We start from the raw sequence: 23,338 nt of genomic DNA on the forward strand, positions 1-23,338 counted from the left end.
GGATCTCGTTGTGATAATTGTGTACATGCATACAGTACACTTGAACGAGCTCACCCCCTCCATTGTATTTCCATTGCTCTCCTCTTTCTTCTTTTTTTAAGTGTTTGGTGGGTTTCATTATCTGTCTTCATCTGTTTATGTGCAGGATACCTCCACTCTCTTCACCACTCAATATCCTCTCCTTTCTCCCACTGACCCCTCCACACCGTCCCCCTTTTACACTCATGTCCCATCATCACCATCATCATCATCTTAGGTTAAGTTTCCACAAATGAGCAAGAACTAAGACAGAAAGGCCCCTGGAAACCTCCATTACCACCTCCCTTGAAGGGTCTTGAAGGGCCTTAAAGGGTGGAAAGAAGGAAAAGCAGGAAAGACAAGAATAAGGATACTATGAGGATTGAGGCACAGCCAACCAAAATGATGCTTTTTGCACACCTAATTAGCATTGAAATTGAGCAACATTCTGGAAACAATGGTTAAAAACCTCAGATCACATCACTTCTCTGGCACCCTCTCTTGGGACCTCCCTCCCCCTACTCTGCGGGCTCTTTTCCCTCTTCACACTTTTCTAGCATAATAAACTCTCCTGCTTTACTTGCTTTCATTGTCTGTGGAGTTCATTCTTCGACTTTGTGAGACAAAGTTCTTTGTGGAACACCCACCCTCCCCCTGGCTAAACCAGCAAGGTTAGTGGAGGCTTTTGGTCCCACACAAATCTCTCATTTCACAATGTGCAATAAACAAAATTGATAAACCCATATCTAGACTAAGAAAAATTAGAAAAAAAACACTCAAATAGATAAAATCAAGATGAAAAGTGAAACATTACAGCTAATACTACAGAAATACAAAATGATCACAAGACTATCTTTGTAAGGCTCGTGCAGTCTCTGATCAGAAGATTCCCAAATTCTTTGTGTCCCATGTGGAAGCTTCCAGGCAGGACCCGTGGGAGTAGTAAGGGAGGTAACAGAGTTTACATGATTAAAGGTCATGGAAAAAGTTACAAACAGCCATGATGGGTCTGGTATGAGGCGGAAGCAGAAAGAGTGTCTTCCTCTTTCCAGATGCATTTAAAACCTGTGCTAACATATGGGAAGGGAAAAACCTGGTGATTCCTAACCACCAATAATAATCAGTGAGTGGGGAGGGGCACGAGTGGTCCCTGGGCCAGGTGGGTTTGGTTTGAGTTGTCTCTGGACAAGAGTGTGAATGATCTGCACTTGAACTTACAATTGAAAAGAAGGCTCGAGAAAGAGAAGAATGTTCAATCTGAAGTGTAATATTGTCATATATGTTCAAGAGTCCCCAACTTTTCCCATCTTAGCCTGCCTCATTGTGAGTAATTATACACCAATAAATTAGAAAATCTAGAAGACATGTACATTCTTTTTAATTTGGTAATTGATGCTACTGTATAAAGAAAAAGCAAAACATAGCTACATTAAAATTGTTATTCAAAAAATTATTCAATATTAATTCAAATTTAGATTTTCTTAAGGACTGAAAATTTACTAGAGAATACAATATAAGTTGACACATTGAGCCTTTTGTAGAATTAAAAAATGAATCTCTTTATAATAGTACATATTACCAATTTAGCTGAACATATAATTTTACAAATGTAAAATGATTTAGTTTATTTGTCCAGAAAGACTTGTAGAGGAAATTTAGGAAAATTAAATTAATTTTTTAAACATAGGGATTTTTGAGCACTTTCTTACTTTCTGAACCCCCCCAAAATATTCCAGGTTCATTTTATTTTACTGTTCTATTTTGAGTGGTAGTGGGGTTTGAATTCAAGGCTCGGAGTTCTAGCATTTGAGCCCATCCCAGCCCTTTTTGCTTTAATTTCTTTTTTGATAGGCTTGTATTTTTGCCTGGGGCTGACCTTGGTTCATAATCCTCCTGTCTCCAAGTAACTACCGATTATTTATTTGTTTTTGTGTTTTTCGAGAGAGGATCTCACTCTGTAGCCCAAGCTGACCTCAAAATTGTGACCCTATTGTTTCTGGCTCCAAGTGCTGGATTATAGATGTGTACCACCATACGCAGTCTTACTGCCTCTGAAATTTTAGTTAAAATGGTTTTGGAAATCAGACTCTAAGATCTAACTCCCTTCCTCTCCACATCAGCAAGGCACAGTAATAACCGCATAGCCACCTATAAAGGCTGCGTGAGTCCATCTACCATTCTCACTAGGGCTTTAGCTGTGTCTAGTTGAAATGTTAAGATAAGTGTTCAACTCCAAGTCCCATTCTCTTGGGGGTTCCTGGCATTGTGAGGCCTGTATATCTCATTAATCCCAATTATCCACTGGGTAATCTTGACCTCCACACACATTCCAAGGAAAGACATTAACTCTCAGAAACTTTGGTGCTTAAATTGATGTTCACAAGCAGAAGCATTTTCCTGATTGTAGCCTCCAAGCCCCTCACCAGGGCACCTGGTGCGTTGTGATGCAGAGCCTGGACAGGAGTCTGTCTTCACATTCCTTCACAGCATGCCAAATAAGGGACAGCTTTCAGGGCCATCATTCTTTCAAGGTAAAGCTTTTCTTTTTTTGAGAAGCAGAGTCAAGTTCTATTTTAATCTCTGATTCTCTGGTCATCTCTGTAAACGGAAGGGGCATGTTCCTGAGAGCACATAAAATAGTTCTGTCTACAAAAAGAAAAAAAACTGAATGAGTGGGACTGTTTTTTCAATTACCTTTAATATTGCTGCAGATGAGAAAATTAGCACCCACATACACATGCATAAGAAAGATCTATTTCCAGCTTTAGTGTCCACCTTCACCATCACTCTAAACAACACTAGAGTTCATGGAAATACTTACCAAGTTTGTCCAAGGCCTGTGAACCTTATCCACCGATGTGTGTAGTTAGCATCAAGATTAACATCGCTGGCCAACGTTACCCAATGGCCGGCTTTATATATGCTGCCTCCTGATCCTTGCAATAATACTAATGTTGTGCTCAAGTTTGTAGAAGAAATGTTAACAGACGAGAGTATACGTCTTGATGTATAATCCCATTTCTGTCCATGGATTCCATAGGTTATTTTAGAAGGTCTGTGATAGATCAATGAGAGTAAAAAAAAAAAAATTAGTTGGGCCTGGTTCAGTTCTCTGAAAGGTGAAAGGTCATATGGCAATAGAAATTTCTTGCATTCCTAAAGTTGTCGTTTTACAGTTCCATTTAAGTTGAATATTAGTTGCTTTCATTATTGAAACTTTTATCTTAATTGATCAGGCTCGTTCCCGACTCTATTATCTAATATTAATCTTATCAACTTTAATTTGTTTTTCCTGCTTTCTGAGTTTGTTTGTTTGCTTGTTTACCATCTTTAAATAATCTATTTGGGACCAACCTTTCTCATTTTAAACTTTGGAATATTAATTTTGTTTATTAATTTAAAAAGAAAATACCTTTTAATAATAGGTTTAAATTATTTATCTTAAACCTGGTGCTTGGTAAATTTGGTGTTAATTCTTTCAATGCATAGTTAGCATGTTTATTGTCTCTTTGGCTAAATGGACTATATTTTTCCCCTTTGCTTTTTAATATGTTTTAGAAGACAAAAAATCTATTTTAATGATTCATGTGAATCTTAAAACATTCTAAGCATTCTAGTTCTCATATTTCCTAATCAAAGTGTAGTGTTTACTCCTTGGTTTTTGGAAGGGAGTCGGGGTTGAGATAGGGTCTTGCTATGTAGCCCGACTGGCTTTGAACTCACCATCCTCCTGCCTCAGTCTCCTCAGTGCTGGGATTACTGGGCTTGTGCCACCACAACTCACTGGTGTGCTCGAGGATGGTCAGTATGAAAGAGAAGGATTCAGCCCTTTTTCTCTGTACCCCCTATTCCCTACATAATTTCCCACTCATAATTAAATTTGATATTTCTCACATTTTTTCCTGTTTCTTTTATTCTTTGTGTCTTTAAATAATTACTCTCATATCAGAAATAACCCTTCCACAGTTATCCTTGCTTCATTAACAATAGCTTCAACAATAACTTTCAAGTTCTTTTTTAGCTATTATCCATTCAAATTTTTTTGTCTAATTTTAGTTTTTCATACTGTATATTGCAGCTTTGAGCAATCTTTTCAGAAGAGGTGCTGGCTGCCACACTTTCTGAGGCTGGGCATGTCTGAGAATGCCACTGCTACCTCCTTACACAAATGGCCTTATTGCTCTATTATTTTTGAGTTGTACAGAAGATGTCATCACATATCCGCTCCCATTGCTCATTGCAGTGGAAAAAACCAAAGCTACTTTGATATTTTGCTCTCTGAAAATGACCTACTTATTTTCTGCTCCAAAACTTGCACAATTCTTTTTTCCTTCTTATGGTTTTAAATTTTTATTAAGCTATGTTATGATACTGCTTCTACTATTGGTTTCGCCTGACACTTTGGTGGTACTTTTGTTACCTTCTAGGGGTAAGGGTTTTTTGTTTTGTTTTTTTTTCTCTGCCAGATAAAGAATTAAGAGGCAGAAAGAGTGAGAGAGTTTTAGCGAAGTTTTATTGGGGAAACAAAATGAAAGTTTTTTTTTATTGGAGGAACAGAAGGTTAAAGTAAAAGTGGGGCACTCCTCCAGGAAATTGGTAGTCCACTAACGTGGGATTTCCCTTATTCAGATTCTCTCTCTCCCCTCACCTAGGTGTTATGGGATATGCCCTCCATTTCAGTTTTCCCAGGCTTCTGTCACCCTTTGTCCACCTGGTCTTTCCCTTTCCCTGATTGAATGCCCCACGGGTGAGCACTATATGACTGCAGGGGTCCTCCCAGTCTCAGGGCATTTTGGGAAGAAGAAGCTCCTGCATCACTGGGGCCACAGTAGAGTCCACCAGACTCCTGGAATCTGCCATCTTTCCCTGTCTGCCTACATTCCGCTCTCTATCCCTTACCCTCATTAACAGTTTTTCAAAAATAACATGTTTTCTCAGAGAATCGATTTTGCTCCTTTTGTTAGCTCCACCTTTGGAAATTTCCTTTATTTGGAAATTAACAACCTCTGTTGAATTATTTTATTTTCCATCCCTTTTCCATTGTGACTATTGGAGGTGTAGATAGAGAAGAAGAAGGGTGAACAGACTCTTAGTATAAAGAAAGCATACTGAATAGAAATCATCCAATGGAGAAGCCTTATTTTAATGAATACGAACTGTTACAACTCTTTGGCTGAATCAGGAATGACATGGGCAGCTGGATTATTTTATCCACTTTACAGAAAAGCAAAGTGTTTACTGGTTCCTTCTTTTGGTGTAAGTGGAGAACCACTGTAGCTAAAATAAAGGAGGTAGACTCTGCAGCGGTCTTCTCTGCTCTATAGTCTTTTAGGAATTCTTCATGTAACTTGCAGGATATGTCAGGGTAGTCATTAGAAGACAGGATGGGTAAGTTCTTAACATGAGATCACTCAAAGAAGATCCTGAGAATTCAGCTCATGTGTGAACCATGGCAGACACAAGCATGCATCCAGGCATGATGTACAATTGAAACCAGAGTTTTGGATCCAAAGCCCAAACTCCTGAGATTCCATATGCCAGTTATGGTCACCTGCCCCTAAATGCCAAATAAAGAGACATGGTGAAGGCAGAGAAAGGAGGTTTATTACACAACTCAGGGCATGCTGAGTAAGCGCTCAGCTCATCTTCGGCTATCTTCGGGGTACTGACATGAGCTATAGGTTTAAGTAGACAAAAAACTGGGGGCAGAGAACAAAGGTATGCATAAGTAAACAATCCCAGTCACAGGTGTAATTGTGACTGGCAGAGCAGTCTTGGTCAGGCAGGTGGTCTGGTGGGTTTGTGACTGGCGGAGCCCACAATCTTGGTCAGGAAGGTGGTCTGATGGTCTGGTCCAGTTTTGGAAAATTATCACCTGGAAGGAGTAATCTGGTTCTTGTTTGAGAGGATTCTTGGGATAATTGTCCTCACTGGGAGGGTGGCAGCTCCAGGTGGCTCCAGTTCATTGTCATAAAGATACTTATCAGTTTTATCCTTTTTGGAATCCAAGGTGATTATAAAGTGACTGTAAAGAGAAGGCTTAAAACAAAGACAGATACAAAATGGAGACAAACATGCCAAGCTTTTCCTGTTTTTAGTTCATTTGTGGGCTCAAGTAAGGAGTCAGTGCTTTACAGCAACTTGAGCATCTCTTATACAACTGGCCTTTCTGGTGAGAGGGAGAAACTCACCCTTGAGATTATCCTAATCATTTGCAGGACCTATGACATCTGTCTATGAGCAGCAGGGTCTTATCTACCTATTTAGACTTCAGGGTGAGTCCCAGTCCTAGTTCCTGGGCCAGTGATCTGTTTGGGGCCAAAACATAGCAGCCAACAGAGCCTAGCTGATGGGTTAGGGGAACTCAGAGGAGAAGGAAGGCATCCAAATGCTTCCATAGACTGGCAAGGGTGTCCATGTGAGAAATAGTAGCAAGTGGTCAAGGTTGTGCCTGGCAAGATGAATTAAGATTGGGATTATTAACGCAGGTTCATTTGAGTGGGGACTGACACAGAAACAAGTGCGGGATAATGAATGAATCAAAGAGGCACTGTGTGAGCTCCTTACCTTGCCACCGCAGTGGCTGCAGAGAAAACTGGCTTTCAGAGGCAGCGGCAATCTCCAGATGGGGTTCCTGACAGAGGCACAGTTGTGACGCTGGCAGTAGCAGTTGCGGTAACCTTGAATCCTTGACATTCGGTTCACTACAAAGTGCAACACTTGAGTACAACGGCAGCAATGACTGGTGGTGGAGAGTGGCCCATTTTTCTTTCTCTGCCCACCAAGGGCTTTCCTCCCTCTGTTCAGGCTATCTCTACTCCTGAAGTGGTCAGGAGGGAGGAGAGGCAGAGGTAGGAAAACACCACGCAACCAGCACAGGCAAATCTGCAGTTGGCTTTCTCTGGTCCCAGCCCATGTTTAAAGAGATCTTTTATCCCAAGGGCCCAGTATAGCATACAGTAGATGCTCAATAAATAGTCGTATTTATTCAGTTTCCGTGTATGTGGTGTTTCCTTCTGCTCAACCCTTACTATTGTAGGAACAGGTCATACTTTCTTCGGATATATTTTTTCAAGTAATTATTGAGCTACTTATCAAGTCATCAAGACTTAAGCTGGCTAAAAGATCTCACTTGGATTGGGTGAGCACACATGGCCACTGTAGTGGAAGCACATGCTTCGTAAGAGGGAGCCAGTTGGCAGATGGGTGTCAGACTGCCTTCTGTGCTATAGTTACTGATGGAGGCTGTGGTCCAGCCAGGGTCAACATTTCCTAGACAACCCTGTGCCTAGATGAGACATGTACATGGAAGTATTGTTTGGCAGTTCTGGGGCTAGCCCATAAAACCTGCCTATGTGATCTTGCCTGTCTCTCCTCCCAGCTCCCTAGATGTTGGTGCCAGAGTTCGTGGGAAATCACAAGCCTTCATCAGCCTGAGTCTTCAAATGATTCTGTGGAGGAGAGCTCTGCTTTAACTGAACTGTCCCTAAAAGAGAAATACACTGCTAGCACATTAGCCGAGGGCCAGCAAAATTTTTCCATAAAGGGCCAGATAAGAAATGCTTAGATTTTGTGGGCTATGGGCTCTGGTAAATTACCCAACTCTGCCACCGTTGTGTGAAAGCAGCCATAGATGGTGCAGAAATGAGCATGGTTGCGCTTCACTAGAACTCTACTTAGGAAAACAAGAGCAGGCTGGATTTGGTCTGTTGGTGGTAGCCGGTAGCTGGCTGACTTTTGTGTTTAGCCACCACAATTTTGGAGTTAATCTGTTGTAACAGTACTATCCTAATTAATTCAATGCTACCCACAGTGGTACCAGGCACACAGTAGTTAGTTTCTCAATGACAAATGGACAACCTTGAAACACAAGGGTTAGGGTTTTAACAATTGAATGGACAGGAGACCATGTCAGGCCTGAACTTGGCCAGGAACTTAACCTGAGCTTCTTGCATAAAGCTAGGAGCCACAAAATGTTGTCCTGTTCATAAAACAAGGATAAGAAGAACTTTTTCCATTGGCTCTCATTGTCTTCACGATGGGATCCAATGTCCCTGGCTTCACGATGAGCGTCTTCTTTGTCCGGCTTCTGCTCCAGTCTCTGTCCTCACTTCCTACTGCTTCTTATTTGTGTCTCAGCCCCTGGCACATCAAATCAAGCTCCCTCGTGTTTTTGCTGTTTCCTCTGCCAAGGATGCTCTTCCCTCTCTCTTCTCCCTGGTTTAGCTCCTGAGAACTGTACTTTCCAACTCTTCTTGTCCCCCATGTTAGTCAGACTTTTTGCTTCTGTGATGAATACCTGATAACATCAATGTAAGAGAAGAAAGGTTTATTTCAGCTCATGAATTCGGAGGTTTTAGTCCATGGTTGGCTGGCTCTGCATTTCTGAGTCATGGCCGAAAGGCAGGATAGATCAGAGATGCTCACCTCATTGTGGCCAGGAAGAGGAAGAAGAAAGGAGGGGCAGGAACAAGACCCTTCAAAAGCATGCCCTCAGCGACTTTTGTACTCTAACTAGGCCCCACCTCCCGCCTTGCGCCCCCAATAATACCATCTAATAGTATTAATCCATTGTATTAATCCAATGTATTAATCCATGGAGAAATCAGAGTTCTCATGATCTAATCATCTCTCAATGATTGGCTTCACCAGCTAGGGACCAAACCTTCAACGCATGAGCCTTTTGCGGGTTACTTTATATCCAAATCATAATACCTCCCTCAGACTAAGAGGTTGTATGTCTCCTATGAGTGTATCCTCCATAAACTCAGCTCATCCCTCAGGTATAGCCCTTACCACAATGATGTATAAAGGATGTATCTCCCTACCAGATTGGGGGTAGGGACTGGTCTATTTTCCATTTTCCCAAACCTTTTGACAGTACTTGGCACTTCTTTGGTTCTTAAGATAAACTGTTGACTGCATCAGGGAACTGAAATGACTATAAGCCCTAAAGAATACTACATATGTTGACGTATATACATATCTGCTACATAACTACATATACACGATACAGACACATATATACAATAGCCACATACATTGCTTTACTCTCTTGGTATTTGTAGATATTGGATATTAGATATCACTCAACTAAAAATGATAAATCATATCTAACATAACAATTTATATTGGGCTTCTGTGCCCTGCAAAGAACAGTTATTCCTCTTGCTCCAAAACCAAATCATCCTTGGTTCTACCTCAGTCCAGAGCAGCAGAGGTGTCTGAGACCTCCCAGCACAAAGCAAAGTGGAAAGCTTCAATTCTTAAACGGTTTGATTCTGCTAATGGCACATGGATCCTCTAAAAAATGCACAACTATGTGACCCAGAGTTTCCAAAAAAGTTCCACTTTCAAGTGTTTTGTTCCATTTTTCTCCACAAATAAGCATACACTTTTTGAACCATATGTCTGTGTTTTGAGAAAATGTGATTGTTGTTAAATATCTAATTCCAGCCCTGAATGGTGTGTTAAGTTCATGAGAAATAGCCTCATGTCTTATTTTTAACTAAGCATCTGGCCTTAAAATACTTTTGAAATTTTACCTCTATTGAAAGAAATCATTACCTTTAGATATAAGTATTGGCTACAAATCTTGTTTGTAAAATAAAATTGTTAGTTATACAGGTAAAGTGAATAAAATGTCTACCTTAAATTTAGGGCCCTTGAACTAGATGTCTTGATTAATTTGGCTCAAATTGAGCTACTCTACTCTTTTGCCTGTGATGCAAAATCATAGTGGAAAATTTAACCTCACTTCTAGCAAGAATTGGGAGCAGTCCTTAGAGCTCTCACAAACCACACCCAAACCCAAACTCAGCATCTCCAGTGATCATCTGGAGGGAGCAGGTCAACCTGGCTTGTGCAGCGAAGACTAGTGGTATTCCTGGAAGAAGAAATGATGGCTCCTGTATTGTTTAGCTGGGTGCCATTGGGGATTTGATCACTTTCCCCCAGGAATAACCAAAAATAGAAGAGAAGGAAGCAAAGAGAGCCTCCCAGACAGTCTCCCCATCTATCCATTGAGAATAGAATTTAGATTTGAGGGTCACTACTGCCTACCCCCTTTCCTTTCTTATACATCCTTGCTCCTATCTCCCATAGCCATCCAGCTTCTGAACCTTCCCTGCTCGTTCTGGCACTCCTGGTGGACCCCTTTTCACCCTCAATGTCAAACAGTTGGCAGTAAGAGGCACAAGACAGGCAGCAAGCATGCTTGAGTTCAGACTCAGAAGGTCCTCACTGTCCACGCTTACCCTCGAAAGTCCTTATGGGGATGAGATGTCCATCCAGAGCAGATGGGTCCCCAGGAGGACAGACCATGACCTGATCGATAGCAGGATGGAGGGAGAGATTTAACTGAATCATATGAAATTGCCAGTTATCTAGACAGACAAATGAGTAGATGGAAACATGAATAGGATTAATGGATAGCTAGAATATGTATAGCTAGGTAGATATAGAAACGGAAGGGGAAAGAGAGGTAGAGAGTTAATTACAACATTTAAAAAATACAGCATTATTTGAGGCACATTACCCTTCTCTTTCTAGTCAGAGAAGTGTAACCTGAGGGAGTTCAGGGGAAAAGGAGTGAAAACAGTAGGAAATGTCTATGTAAGCAATCTCAGCTCTGCTGATAACCAATCATTCCACAAAACCTATCCATACCTGCCCAACCTGAGTTCTTATGTAAAATCCCTAACAGAATAGAACAGTCAGAAACTGAGCAATATAGAATTGTATACAGTGCTTAGGCACAAATGAGGTATTTTGTTTTAAAATAACCCATAAGCACATCTTGGGGTTTTGTAAAATAGCCCATAAATGCAAAGGTTTGTAAACTTCCTTGAACTAATATGCCCCCACAGACTCACAACAATTGTTTATCACTTTCTCCCAGACTCAAATATCGTAAGTATTCCAGGCCATTGGTCAGAATGTATAAATAGTTGACCACAGATCCCTCTTACAGGGTTTCCTCTAAACAATGTGTTCACATGATGTGACCGGAATAAAAACACAAAGGAATTCCTTTTTGATCAATGGTTCTTAATGATGGATAGTGAGCATTGTACCAAATCAATTTGCTCTCTGTCCCTTAGTTTCTTCAATTCATCAGGCAGGCTGAACAGAAAAGACAGCCCATGCTTCCGAGAACTCTAGACTGTGCAGCCTTTAAAAATGGTTTGCTGCCTTCATATTTGGCAGTTTGAGTTTCCAAAGTCGATTGTCTCAGAGCATGGACCCAAGATCCTGTCTGTATACCAACTGGATCAACATTTACAGTCAAGTCGTGTCATGGCACACTTCCAAGTTCAGTAACTGCTCTGTTCTCAGGCTCCAGTAGCTTCTTCCTTCCTTCCTTCCTTCCTTCCTTCCTTCTTTCCTTCCTTTTTTCCTTCCTTCCTTCTTTCTTTCTTTCTTTTTTGTGGTATTAGGGTTTGAACTAAGGGCCTCACACTTGGTAGGCAGGTGCTCTACCTCTTGAACCACTCTGCCTGCCCTTTATCATGTTGGGTCTCACTTCTGTTGCCCAGATGGCCTTGGATCATGGTCCTCCTGACCTCTGCCTCTTGACTAGCTAGTATTACAGGTGTGATCACTGGCATCCAGCCACCTTGGGTTTCTTTGAGAGTCTTTGGAGCAGCATTTCTAGGTTGCAATGCCACATCTGGAAAACTGGAGTCCTTGAGGTACTCAAGCTGATCAAAGTTGGCAGTTTTCCTTAGAGGGATGCCTGGGTCCTTGGATTCTCTTTCAGAGTCAAATTTCCCAATGTCGGCTGCCCAAATGGGCACAAAAAAGCCCCAAAAGGAAGATGAAGGAGTGAAAAGTGGCAAACCAGAGAATGGCAACACCAGAGAATAAAGTGCCAAGGCGTTCTCCTACCAATTCACCAGGCAAAAATAAAACAAAACAAAATGACCAGCTATTTGCAGGTAGGTCCACTCCAAACATCTGTCCTCACTTTGCTGTGAAGGCAAAGCAATTCTTCTTTAACTTCTTTAGAATATGAAGTACAGCACACCCACAATGGATTCAGAAGCATAGTAAGTTCAGCAAGCACAAAGACTATCTCAAAACAAATCCCCCATAACCACTCAGGCCAACAAGCAGAAGTTGCAGCATCCCAAAGGCCCTTTCATCCTGCCCCAGGCACCCTTTCTTCACTACCCACCCTCAATTCCACAACTGATGGGAGTTGCTGTTTATTTTTATATTTTTATCGCCTTTGTACTCTGTATCCCTACACACTATGGTTTAGTTTTGTGGGGCTTCCCTTTTAACTTCATATAAATGCAAATCATACAATATGCACTCTTTTATACATTTTTACAACTTTACTCCATACTGCCTTTGGATGTATGTATCACTTTGATGTATATTGTACACATTCAATTCATTCATTTTGCTGTGGTTTGCCATTTTATAACTAGATCCTAACTTATTTATACACTCTTCTGTCAATGGACATTGGGTGGCTTTAGTTTGGGCCAGTTAAAAACAAAGCTACACAGTTCTGTTGCCAAAAGTAGAATTGCTGCCCCATAAGGGATGTTCAACCTTAGTGGATGATGCCATCATGGTGGCATCAATTCGAACTTCTAGCCACAATATATTGATGCCCCTGTGACTCCGTCTTTATCGACACTTGTAGAAGGCATGTTGCCACCGGCCCTTCATGATGGCGTCGCCTATCACCAGTCTCACAGGGAATATGCATATCTTTTCTCAACCCATTGCCCAGACCAGCTTCCCCATCATCTGTCATTAGAGAAAACATGGCCAGGTCCATAGCACATTCGTGAGTGGTTCTTTGTTGACCATCAAACCCTGTGCAATTAGTGAAACTCACCATCTTAAGCTTGTTCCTTCCTTCCCTTCCTCATCCAGTACCTCATATGGCTTGTTTCTACCTAATATCTCCAGCATTTGTCCTTCCCTTTTATCTCGCAGTTATCTCCTAGGTTCGGCCTTATTGCCTCCCCAGTTTATTTTTAATGTCTTTCTTTTTTTTTTTGGTGGTACTGGAGCTTGAACTCAGGGCCTCGTGCTTGCTAGGTAGGCACTCTACAGCTTACACCACTTCTCCAGCCCATCTCCCCAGTTTATTGCAACCCTTTTCCCCAACTCCCCACCTCTCCCTAGATCCCAGATGTGTCTTCGCTGTGGGGTGCATGACCATGTTATTCCCCTGCTCTCAAATGGCTCTGACCCAACCACAGACTGCTAAAGCAGTGCTCTAGCTGGCCTTCAGCGCCTCCTCCTCTGACCCAGGTTGTGGTGTATGCATCTCAGGTACATCTGCTCAAAGATACCCTCCGGCTAGGGATCTGGTCCTGTTTCTCATTGGTCTCATCCCAAAACGACTCTTCCTCCTAATGCAACCCTGGCTCCCTCTCCCTTCACTCTGGCTTCCTCTGGATCTTTCTTCAGAAGAGTGGTAATAGCGATACTAATTGCTCCCTTTTCTTGAGCGTTTCAGTGAAAGGAACCACTCTCAGCACTCTACTCTACCCATTTTCTTCCGTTACCGTTTCCTTGGCCTGTGAGGTAAATACTATTATTGTCCCCACTAAGGAAACTAACTGGCTCAAGTGCTCAATATTACTAACGGGGGAGCTCTGCCTTAAACTGAGCCTCTGTACTCTTAAACCTTAGTGCCTCTTCCCTGACTGCTGGCTGGGGGATCCTTGTGTCTGCTTTCACTAAAGCCCTCCAAATTATTTTTCTATCCTTGTTTCCCTGAGAGGCCACTTTTTTTGCCCTGTAGAACAAGAATGAATAAAGATCTATAAACAAAAACAATTGTAAAAATTCGCTAATAAGGTTGGTTGATGTTTCTTTTTTATTTTATTTTTTAATTAGCATGAATCAATAACACTAGGAGATTTCATTGTGATAATTCCATACATATGGCTATTTCTAAAAAAAATCTGTTTAAATCACTTGTTTGTTTTAAGGAGCATCTACCCTTTTATGCCTTTCTCTTTTGCCTCTTAATAAGTCAGGCACACTCTCAGCTTTTAGTGTATGCAATTCAACAGATAGTGCCTGGGGAACATATAAGGTTTCCCCTCTGATCTTGTGACATTGTGACATGTGTGATCACATTTTGGAAAATGATCTCACTAGAAGGGATTAGATAACAACAGGACAACGAAGGTCACATGTCCAAATGGCTAATGTAAAAGGATGGAAGGGACTAAAAGAGCCTGCACAGGAGTTGGGATGGTTTAAGACCACGGGACGATGCATTGGGGTGCAGAGAGCTATGAATGCTCCAGTTACTGTTCACTTATGGGGTGGTGAGGTGCTGAAGGTTCACAGGAATGGGAGTGCAACAAAACTGCAGGATCAGGGGCTTCTGCTGTGGGCAGTGGAACAACTGGAGGTTTTCACAGTTTGTGATGTATACTTAGCTATAGCTGTTCCTGGTCAGGGAGGCACAGATCTCTTTCAATGTGATAAAAAGATCATCACACAAATCATCACAACTTTATTCTGGGCCCTAATTAACAGAGATGGCTAATCACTCTTCTATTGCCCATCTTTTATTTAGTTTAATTTTTTTTCACTTTCTGGCTGGTCTGTATCAGTCTTAATTTGGGGGAAGGGGTTACTGGGGTTTGAACTCAGGCCTCACACTTGCTAGGCAGGCATTCTACCACTTGAGTCACTCTACCATCCTCTCAGTCTTAATTTTTAAGTGCTAGAGAATAATGCCAAGTAGGAACTTAATTCTTGTATAACAAATATATGTGTGGAAATGATGCAGGAAGATCCCCCTTCTCGGTTGCCTGGACAAAGAGCCAGTGGGAACAGGAACTCCCCTTTCTCCCAGTGAGAGAGGCTGTACCTAAGCTTAGGGACTTCCTACAACTGCCCACAGTCCCAGGCTCCCAGTGCAGAGAGCCAGTCTTCCCAGGCAGTGCCGTTTATAAACAGCTGGCACCCAAGGCCTCTCTGCGTAGGCTCTCATCTTTTGACAGCTGACAGGCCAGTTTCTCTAGCTGCAGCATGAGAAGAGAGCGGTTGGGTGCGGAGCGGGGGGAGAGGAGGGGAGTAGGCAGTGACTTTCCACTGGAACACAAACCTAATGGTTCAGGAGCAGATCACCTTTGCTCTGGCTCACTGTCCATGAGTTGTTGAGAGGATGAAGCAGCAGGTGTCTCTCTTCTTCTTACGGACACTTACTCTGAAGTTACTCTTACTCTGGAAGGTTTGCCCTCCAAGAAGAGCTTGTCTCTTCACCTTTACAGTGTGATATGGTGGTCTTTGCTGAAAACCTGGTGGTACATCATTAGGTGTCCACCAAGGAACTCACCTTCATGACAATAGAGGATTTGCAAGCTCTCCAGGGACTAGACCCATGGGTTCTCTTGTTCTCTTCTCTACCTCCATCGGTGACCCCAATACACATGGCATCTGTAAGCTGAGGATGCTCACATTTATGTTTCTCACCAGGATAACGTACTTAAATGTCCATGTGACATCTCCACTGAGGTGGCTAATAGATATCTCAATGCGTCTGAGAGATATTGTTTTTTAAACACATCCAGATACTCTGTGATACTCTTTCCAACAAGAAGCAGAGCATAAACTCTTTGTCCCTTTAGTGTTGGCTGGTCTTCATGATTCCCTTCTAATAAGGAAGTGAAAGTGGCAGAGTGTGGCCTTGGGAACTAGGTCCAAATGGCACCATGGCTTCCATCATGGTCACTTGCTCTCTCTTTCTTGGATCCCTTGCCCTGGAGGAGCCCAGTTACCAAGTTTTGAGAATGCCAAGGCAGCGTATGGAAAGGCCCATGTGTGAGGAGCCAGGCCTCCTGCCAGCATCCAGTGAATGATCCAGCTTGGAAGTGGCTCTTCCAGCCCATCAAACCTTGAAGTCCAAGCTTCTCTTAACATCCTTACTGGAACCCTGTGGGAATCCCTGAGCCAGAACCACCCAGCTAAGCCTCTCCTGAATTCCTGACCCACAGAAACTCAGAGACAATAAATGGCCATTGTCTCAAGCCACTGAATTCTGGATATATTGTTGTTTAGCAACAGGTAACTGACACAATATTCAAACTGAACCCTTTGTATTTCCCCCAAGACTACTCCATCTGAAAGCTTCCCTGTCTCAGCTGATGGTTGCACCTTTCCAGTTGCCCAGGCATGAGACTTTGGAGTCATCACTTTCTTCTCTTATTCTACATCACATCCAACCTGAGCAAAATGTGACCTTTTCACCACTACCACGGTTGCCATCATCCTCTCTCTCCCTACTTCTTTCCCTGCCTATCTAAAGCCTAAGACAGGCATCTGGGTGGTCCTTTAAACATGGAGGTCAGAGCAGGTGACTCCATTACTTAAAAGCCCTTAGTGGCTTCCATACCTCTCAGAATAAAGGCCTAAATCTTTATAATGGCCTATGTGTCCCCAAATAATCTGTGCTACTCACGTTGCTCTCTGACCTTCTTAACACTTTCCTTCTGGTCCCACTGGCCTTCTGGCCACAGTTCACACATACTGAGCACACTCCTGCCTCGAGGCTCCCCCGACTGACTGTTCCTTCTCCCTCAAATGTTTTTCTACCCAATGCCTACACAACTATAACTCTTTCCCTTCTTCAAGTCTTTCCTTAAAAGTCACTTCTTGGTGAAGCCCAACCTGACCTCTCTGTTTAAGTTGCAACCCACCCTCTCTCCTTCCAGCACTCTGGATCCCTCTTATGCTACTTTCATTTTTCTTTTTCTATGATACTTATCACTTCCAGCATACTGTGTAAATTAGTTGTTAGAATGTCTGTTTCTCGTCCATGTCTCCCTGCTAGAATGTGAGCTCTGACACGCCAGTGATCTGGTTTGCTTGCTGGTGTATCTCAAGTGTATGGAACAATGGCTGCCACATAGTAAGTGCTCAAATATTTGTTGAATGAATTGATAAATCTGCATGATCCTACATAAGAGTTTTATGCAATTTTGTACTTTTAATCTAAAGCTCTTGGTTTCAAGGTTTTTTCAAACTTAGGGTTTGTTTGTATTTTTTTGTTATTTTGGCAGTACTGGAATTTGAACTCAGGCCCTCCTGCTTATTAGGTAAGTGATCTACCATTTGAGCCACACAGCCAGCCCATTTTTGCTCTAATTATTTTTCAGATACAGTCTCGAATCTTTGCCTGGGGCTGGCTTCAGATAGTGATCCTCCTACTTACGACCTTTCCAGTAGCTTAGATTATAGACATGAACCACCTCCCTAGAAGGGAATTCTCGCTGACATTTTACCCAGGCTGGCCATGAACTGCAGTCCTGATCTCCACCTCCTAATAGATGGTATTATAGGTGTGAGCCACCATGTCCGGCCCTGTTTGTTTGTTTAGCTTATGTTCTTGGGCTTCTAGCATTAGTCTTTGCTAACCTCCACTGACTTCAGCAAGAGGTAGTACTGGAACTTGAAAGCAAGAAGGAAGTCATGGACCTTAGATTTTTTTCAAATGCTCAAATTCAAGAATCACAAAGGAGGGCTGGGGGCATGGCTCAAGTGGTAGAACACTTGCCTAACAAACATAAGACTCTAAGTTCAAACCACCAAAAAGACAAGAATCACAAAGATGCTGCTGTGAATACATATGGAATAGAGTATACTTTTTGTTGTGTGGATTGTGAGTTTCGGGAAATTAATAATAAAGTGTTACAGCCAGAAGAGGTAAGAAATAACTATAGCCAGAATTAAGATGCATGCCTGGAATCTCAGCACTTGGGAAGCTGAGGCAGAAGGATCACAAATTCAAGGCCAATCTTGGGTACAGAGTGAGACCTATCTCAAAAACCAAATGGAAGGAAAGAAAGAAGGAAGGTAGGAAAGCAGGAAGACAGGAAGGAAGGAAGGAAGGAAGAAAGAAAAGGAAGCAAGGAGGAAGAAAAGAAGGAGGGAAGAAGAAAGGAAGGAGGGAGGGAGGAAGGAAGGAAGGGAAAGAAGCAATATCCATGGTTTCATAGACCCCTGACCTTCTAAGACAGGGATGAAATAGAGCAGTGCTGTACAACAGAAATATAATGTGAGTCACATATTTCAATATATAGTCAATTTAAGAAGCTATTAAAATATAGCCTACATTTTTCATACCATCTTTAAAATTCTATATGTATTTAACACTTATAGTAGATCTCAGTTTGAACTAGCTATATTTCACGGGTGGCAAATGATTTTCATATTGAATAGTACAGATAAAGAATACAGCCAGGAGACAGTCGCTCATGCCTGTAATCCTAGCTACTCAGAAGAAAGAGATCTGGAGGATTGTGGCTTGAAGCCAGCCTGGGCAAATAGTTCAGGAGACCCTATCTCAAAAAAATCCAACACAAAAACAAGGCTGGAGGAATGGCTGAAGTGGTAGAATGTCTGCCTCACAAGCATGAGACCTTGAGTTTAAATTCCAGTACCACCACCACCACCAAAAAAAAATTCAGACCAGAATTGTTTAGGAGGTATGTTCTCATTTGGTCCAGAAAATGTGATCCATTTGTGATGTTACCCTCCTAAGAGTAACGTCAATAAACAACGTTCCATCACTAGCCATGGACAGTCACACAGATGTAGTACTTTATCCTAAAAATACTGTGCCTGTGGAAGTTTCTAGTTTTCTGCAACATATGATCCAAAAGAAGTGCTCTGAGCACACACATTGTTTTACCAAATCACAGCAAATCCTGGGTAACCTAGGCTCTTTGATAGGAATCTGTGAGAACTCTGGCATTCCACCTAAGACTACCTAAACAGACTAAAAAAAGAATAACTAAAACAGAAATAGCCAAAACTCTCAATGACAGGGAAAATTTGGAGATCTTTATGAGTTATTATAGGTATTAAAATGAAGTTTTAGAATAGTTTATAATGATATGGGAAAAAATGATTGTGTTCCAATGCTAAGTGGAAAACCAGGACGAAAAATTATGTATGCAAATATCAGATTATTAAAATTATGTTAAAATACATATAGAAAAAAGAAGAAAGTAAATATACCATAATTTGATAACAATGATAAACTAAGCCATAACCTTACCTGTCCTATACAATCGATCACTAAAGTTTGTAAGAAAGGTTTAAAAAAAAGAAAATATAACAAAGATTCCAAGATGGTGGCTAGAGGGAGGAAGCAGAAAGCGTGCCTCCTAAAGTAAAATCTTGGAGAGATGCTGGAGATACACCTTACAGGAAAAACCACTGAGAAGAGGCAAAACTTTGACCCCCCCACACCTCCAGCCTGCACATAGCATCTCCACTTCACATTAAACGGAGAAACCAGGAGGGTTCCCATGCCACAACCAGATGGCAGCTCCCAGACAGCTTGGGAAGATGCAGACCACAAGGTGAGCTAAGTGGCATGTGGTACTCCCACAGACAACCCTGGGCCAGATCAGCATAGGCCCCTGGACAGACCGACCCCCACCCAGGGAAAAAAGAAAAAAAACTGAATAATAAGCAATAACAACAAAAAAGACAGGTAGCAAGGAGGGCGGGGTGCCCTGAGCACTGAAGGGGGGGAGGGGAAATCCCTCACAACAAGCCGGCTGGAGAAGGCAGGAGCAGTGGCACACGCCCAGCAACCAGGAGTGGGAAAGCTTGTAAAAGTGGCAGTGGGAGGAAAACGCCACAGGAGAGCAGGGGAAGAACCACTTCCCATGTGAACTGTAAATAAACATGCCAGCCTGAGAAAGCGGGTGCAGTGTCACCTCCCCTAGTGTGCTTGGAAAGGGGAAAGCTTGTAGCAGAGGCTCGAGCACAGGAGAACTCTGAGTAAACAAAGCTTGAGGAGCCAGGTGAGTGTTAAGCTCACTCCTGAGATCTGCATAAATAATGCCTCCAGCAACAGCAGGCTGACAGCAGTGGGCAGGTGAGCCGCAGCCTCTGATAGCCATTCACAGAACTGTCTCCAGACTCTTTTTTTTTTTCTCCCTACCTTGGATGAGACAACAACCGAACTACACCTGCATGCTGAAAAACTTACTGAAACCATATTGCATTTGAACTTGGAACACTTTGTGGTGTTTTGTTTTGTTTTGGTTTGGTTTTTTTCCGCTTTGATGAGACAATGACAGAACTACTTCTGAGACACCAACTCCAGGATTGGAAGCTGAGGGACTAACACCAAAATTATTAGGACTGAAACTTTATTGCATTTGAACTTGGAGATTTTTTTATTTTTATTTATTTTTTTTTCTCAATCCTCTCTCTGTCTCTCTAATGCCTGTTCAGCTTACTGTTGATTAGTACACTATGTCTCCCTGTTTATCTCTTTGAAACTTTTGTTTGTTTGTTTTGTTTTTTTACTTGTTTATTTATTTGTTTTTCCCTTTAACTTCTTTGCTTTCCCTCTCCTCTCACCCTTCCATTCTAAATATCACCATTGTTATTATTACAAGCTGGAAAATACTTAATTGCACACAGTACAGGGACAGTAACAACACCAAGGGCAATGATGGGAAGACAGAAAAAAACAAGGAAACCAGTTTCCCCACAGCAAAAAATTAGTACAGGAACCAGAAGGAAATGAAGAAAACAGATACTCAGATCCAGACTCCAACAAAATGAAGATAAACTATGCCAAAGAACCCAACGAAGCCCACAAAAATGAAGTAAAAGAAGAAATCCTACAGGTACTCAATGAGAATTTTATAGAGATGATACTGGATATGGTCAACCAAAATGTACAGGAGACACTCAAGAAATTCCAAGACAACAAAAATAGAGAATTTGAAAGAGCACAAGAAAAAATAAAAGAAACCATAGAAGCACTCTAAAAACACCAAAGTGAAACAAAGAACATGATTAATAAAGAGATAAATGAACTCAGGATAAAAATAGACAACATTAAAGAGGAAACAACTCAGGATATGGAAAACTTCAGAAAAAAGAACAAAACAGGATTGCAAAACAAAATGAAAGGCCAATCCAGCAGAATAGAACAAACAGAGACAGAATCTCAGAACTCAAAGATGAAATGGTAAAGGAAAAACTGAAGAACTATTAGTTAAACAACTCGAGACCTGTGAAAAGAAAATGCAAGAACTCACTGACTCCATGAAAAGACCAAACTTGAGAATCATGGACATTGAAGAAGGAGGAGAGGTGCAAGCAAAGGAAATACATAAATATATTCAACAAAATAATAACAGAAAATTTCCCAAATCTAGAGAAATCTATTCCCATACAGATGCAAGAGGCCTCCAGAACACCAAACAGACCAGACCAAAATAGATCTACCCCACAGCATACCATCATTAAAACAATAAATACATAGACCCAAGAAAGAATATTGAAGGCTGTAAGAGAGAAAAAACAAATAACATACAAAGGTAAACCCATCAAAATCCCAGCAGACTTCTCAACAGAAACATTAAAAGCAAGAAGAGCTTGGAGTGAGATCTTCCGGGCACTGAATGAAAATAACTGCAACCCTAGGATACTCTACCCAGCAAAATATCATTCAGAATAAATGGAGCAATAAAAGTCTTCTATGATAAGCAGAAACTAAAACAATATGTGACCACAAAGAAACCACTACAAAAGATTCTTCTGGGGATTCTGCACACAGAAAGTGAAACCCAACACAACCATGAAAGGACAGGCAGCAACAAACTATAGGAAAAGAAAAAGCTAAAAAGTAGAGAGTAACTTCAACTTAGGTACACACAATCAAACCTTCAAATAACTAAGACAACTAAATGACAAGAATCACAACATACCTATCAGTACTAACACTTAACGTTAATGGACTTCATTCCCCGATCAAAAGGCACTGTTTGACAAACTGGATTAAAAAGGAAGATCCAACAATTTGTTGCTTACAGGAGACCCATCTCACTGACAGAAATAAGCATAGGCTTAGGATGAAAGGCTGGAAGAAGATTTACCAAGCCAATGGCCCCGAAAACAGGCAGGAGTAGCAATACTTATCTCTGACAAAGTAGACTTCAAGCCTACATTGATCAAACGAGATAAAGAAGGATATTCCATACTAATAAAAGGGGAAATAGACCAAAATGAAATAACAATTATCAACCTATATGCACCCAATGTCAACACACCCAATTTCATCAAACATACCCTGAAGGACCTAAAAGGATATATTAACTCCAACATAGTGGTTGTGGGAGACTTTAACACCCTATTATCATCAATAGATAGGTTATCCAAACAAAAATCAATAAAGAAATCCTATATCTAAAATATACCATAGATCAAATGGACCTAGTTGATGTCTACAGAACATTTCATCCAACTTCTACACAATACACATTCTTCTCAGCAGCCCATGGAACCTTCTCCAAAATAGATCATATCCTAGGGCACAAAGAAAGCCTCAACGAATATAAGAAAATAGAAATTATACCATGCATTCTATCTGATCACAATGCAATAAAACTAGAACTCAACAACAAAAGTAAAGACAAAAACATGCAAACAGCTGTAAACTGAATAACTCATTGCTTAATGAACAATGGGTCACTGATGAAATAAAAGAGGAAATTAAAAAGTTCCTGGAAGTCAATGAAAATGAAAACACAACCTACCGGAACCTATGGGACACAGAAAAGGCAGTCCTGAGAGGAAAGTTTATAGCCATGAGTGCATATATTAAAAAGACTGAAAGATCCCAAATCAATGACCTAATGATATATCTCAAACTCCTAGAAAAACAAGAACAAGCAAATCCCAAAACAAATAGAAGGAGAGAAATAACAAAAATAAGAGCTGAAATCAATGAAATAGAAACCAAAAAAAAACATACAAAGAATTAATGAAACAAAAAGTTGGTTCTTTGAAAAAATAAACAGGATTGACAGACCCCTGGCATACCTGACTAAAATGAGGAGAGAAAAAACCCAAAGAGTAGAATCAGGAATGCAAAAGGGGAGATAACAACAAACACCATGGAAGTCCAGGAAATCATCAGAGACTACTTTGAGAACCTATATTCAAATAAATTCGAAAGTCTTAAAGAAATGGACAGATTTCTAGATACATATGATCATCCAAAACTGAAGCAAGAGGATATTAATCACCTGAATAGATCTATAACACAAAATGAAATTGAAGCAGCAATCAAGAGTCTCCCCAAAAAGAAAAGTCCAGGACCTGGTGGATTCTCTGCTAAATTCTATCAGACCTTTAAAGAAGAACTGATACCAATCCTCCTTAAACTGTTCCATGAAATAGAAAGGGAAGGAAAACTGTCTAACACATCTTATGAAGCCAGTATTATCTTATCCCAAAACCAGGCAAAGACACCTCCAAAAAAGGAGGTGGGCCAATCTCCTTAATGAACATT

The 23,338-nt window shown here is 41.2% G+C and overlaps 1 long non-coding RNA gene across 3 annotated transcripts in view; it reads right to left on the minus strand.

Annotated features, from left to right (window-relative positions):
• Window positions 1–228: 228 nt before the first annotated feature.
• LOC141421616 (uncharacterized) overlaps window positions 229–23,338 on the minus strand; it is an 88,349-nt gene continuing 65,239 nt past the window's right edge. For all 3 annotated transcript variants that reach the window (XR_012446214.1, XR_012446215.1, XR_012446216.1), the window contains 3 exons: window positions 6,586–8,317; window positions 2,840–3,073; window positions 229–2,664 (listed from right to left, as the gene is read on the minus strand). This is a non-coding gene — a long non-coding RNA (uncharacterized lncRNA). The remainder of the gene's footprint in view (window positions 2,665–2,839; window positions 3,074–6,585; window positions 8,318–23,338) is intronic.

This window comes from Castor canadensis, chromosome 3 (assembly GCF_047511655.1).
Source record: "Castor canadensis chromosome 3, mCasCan1.hap1v2, whole genome shotgun sequence".
NCBI classification, from domain to species: domain Eukaryota; kingdom Metazoa; phylum Chordata; class Mammalia; order Rodentia; family Castoridae; genus Castor; species Castor canadensis.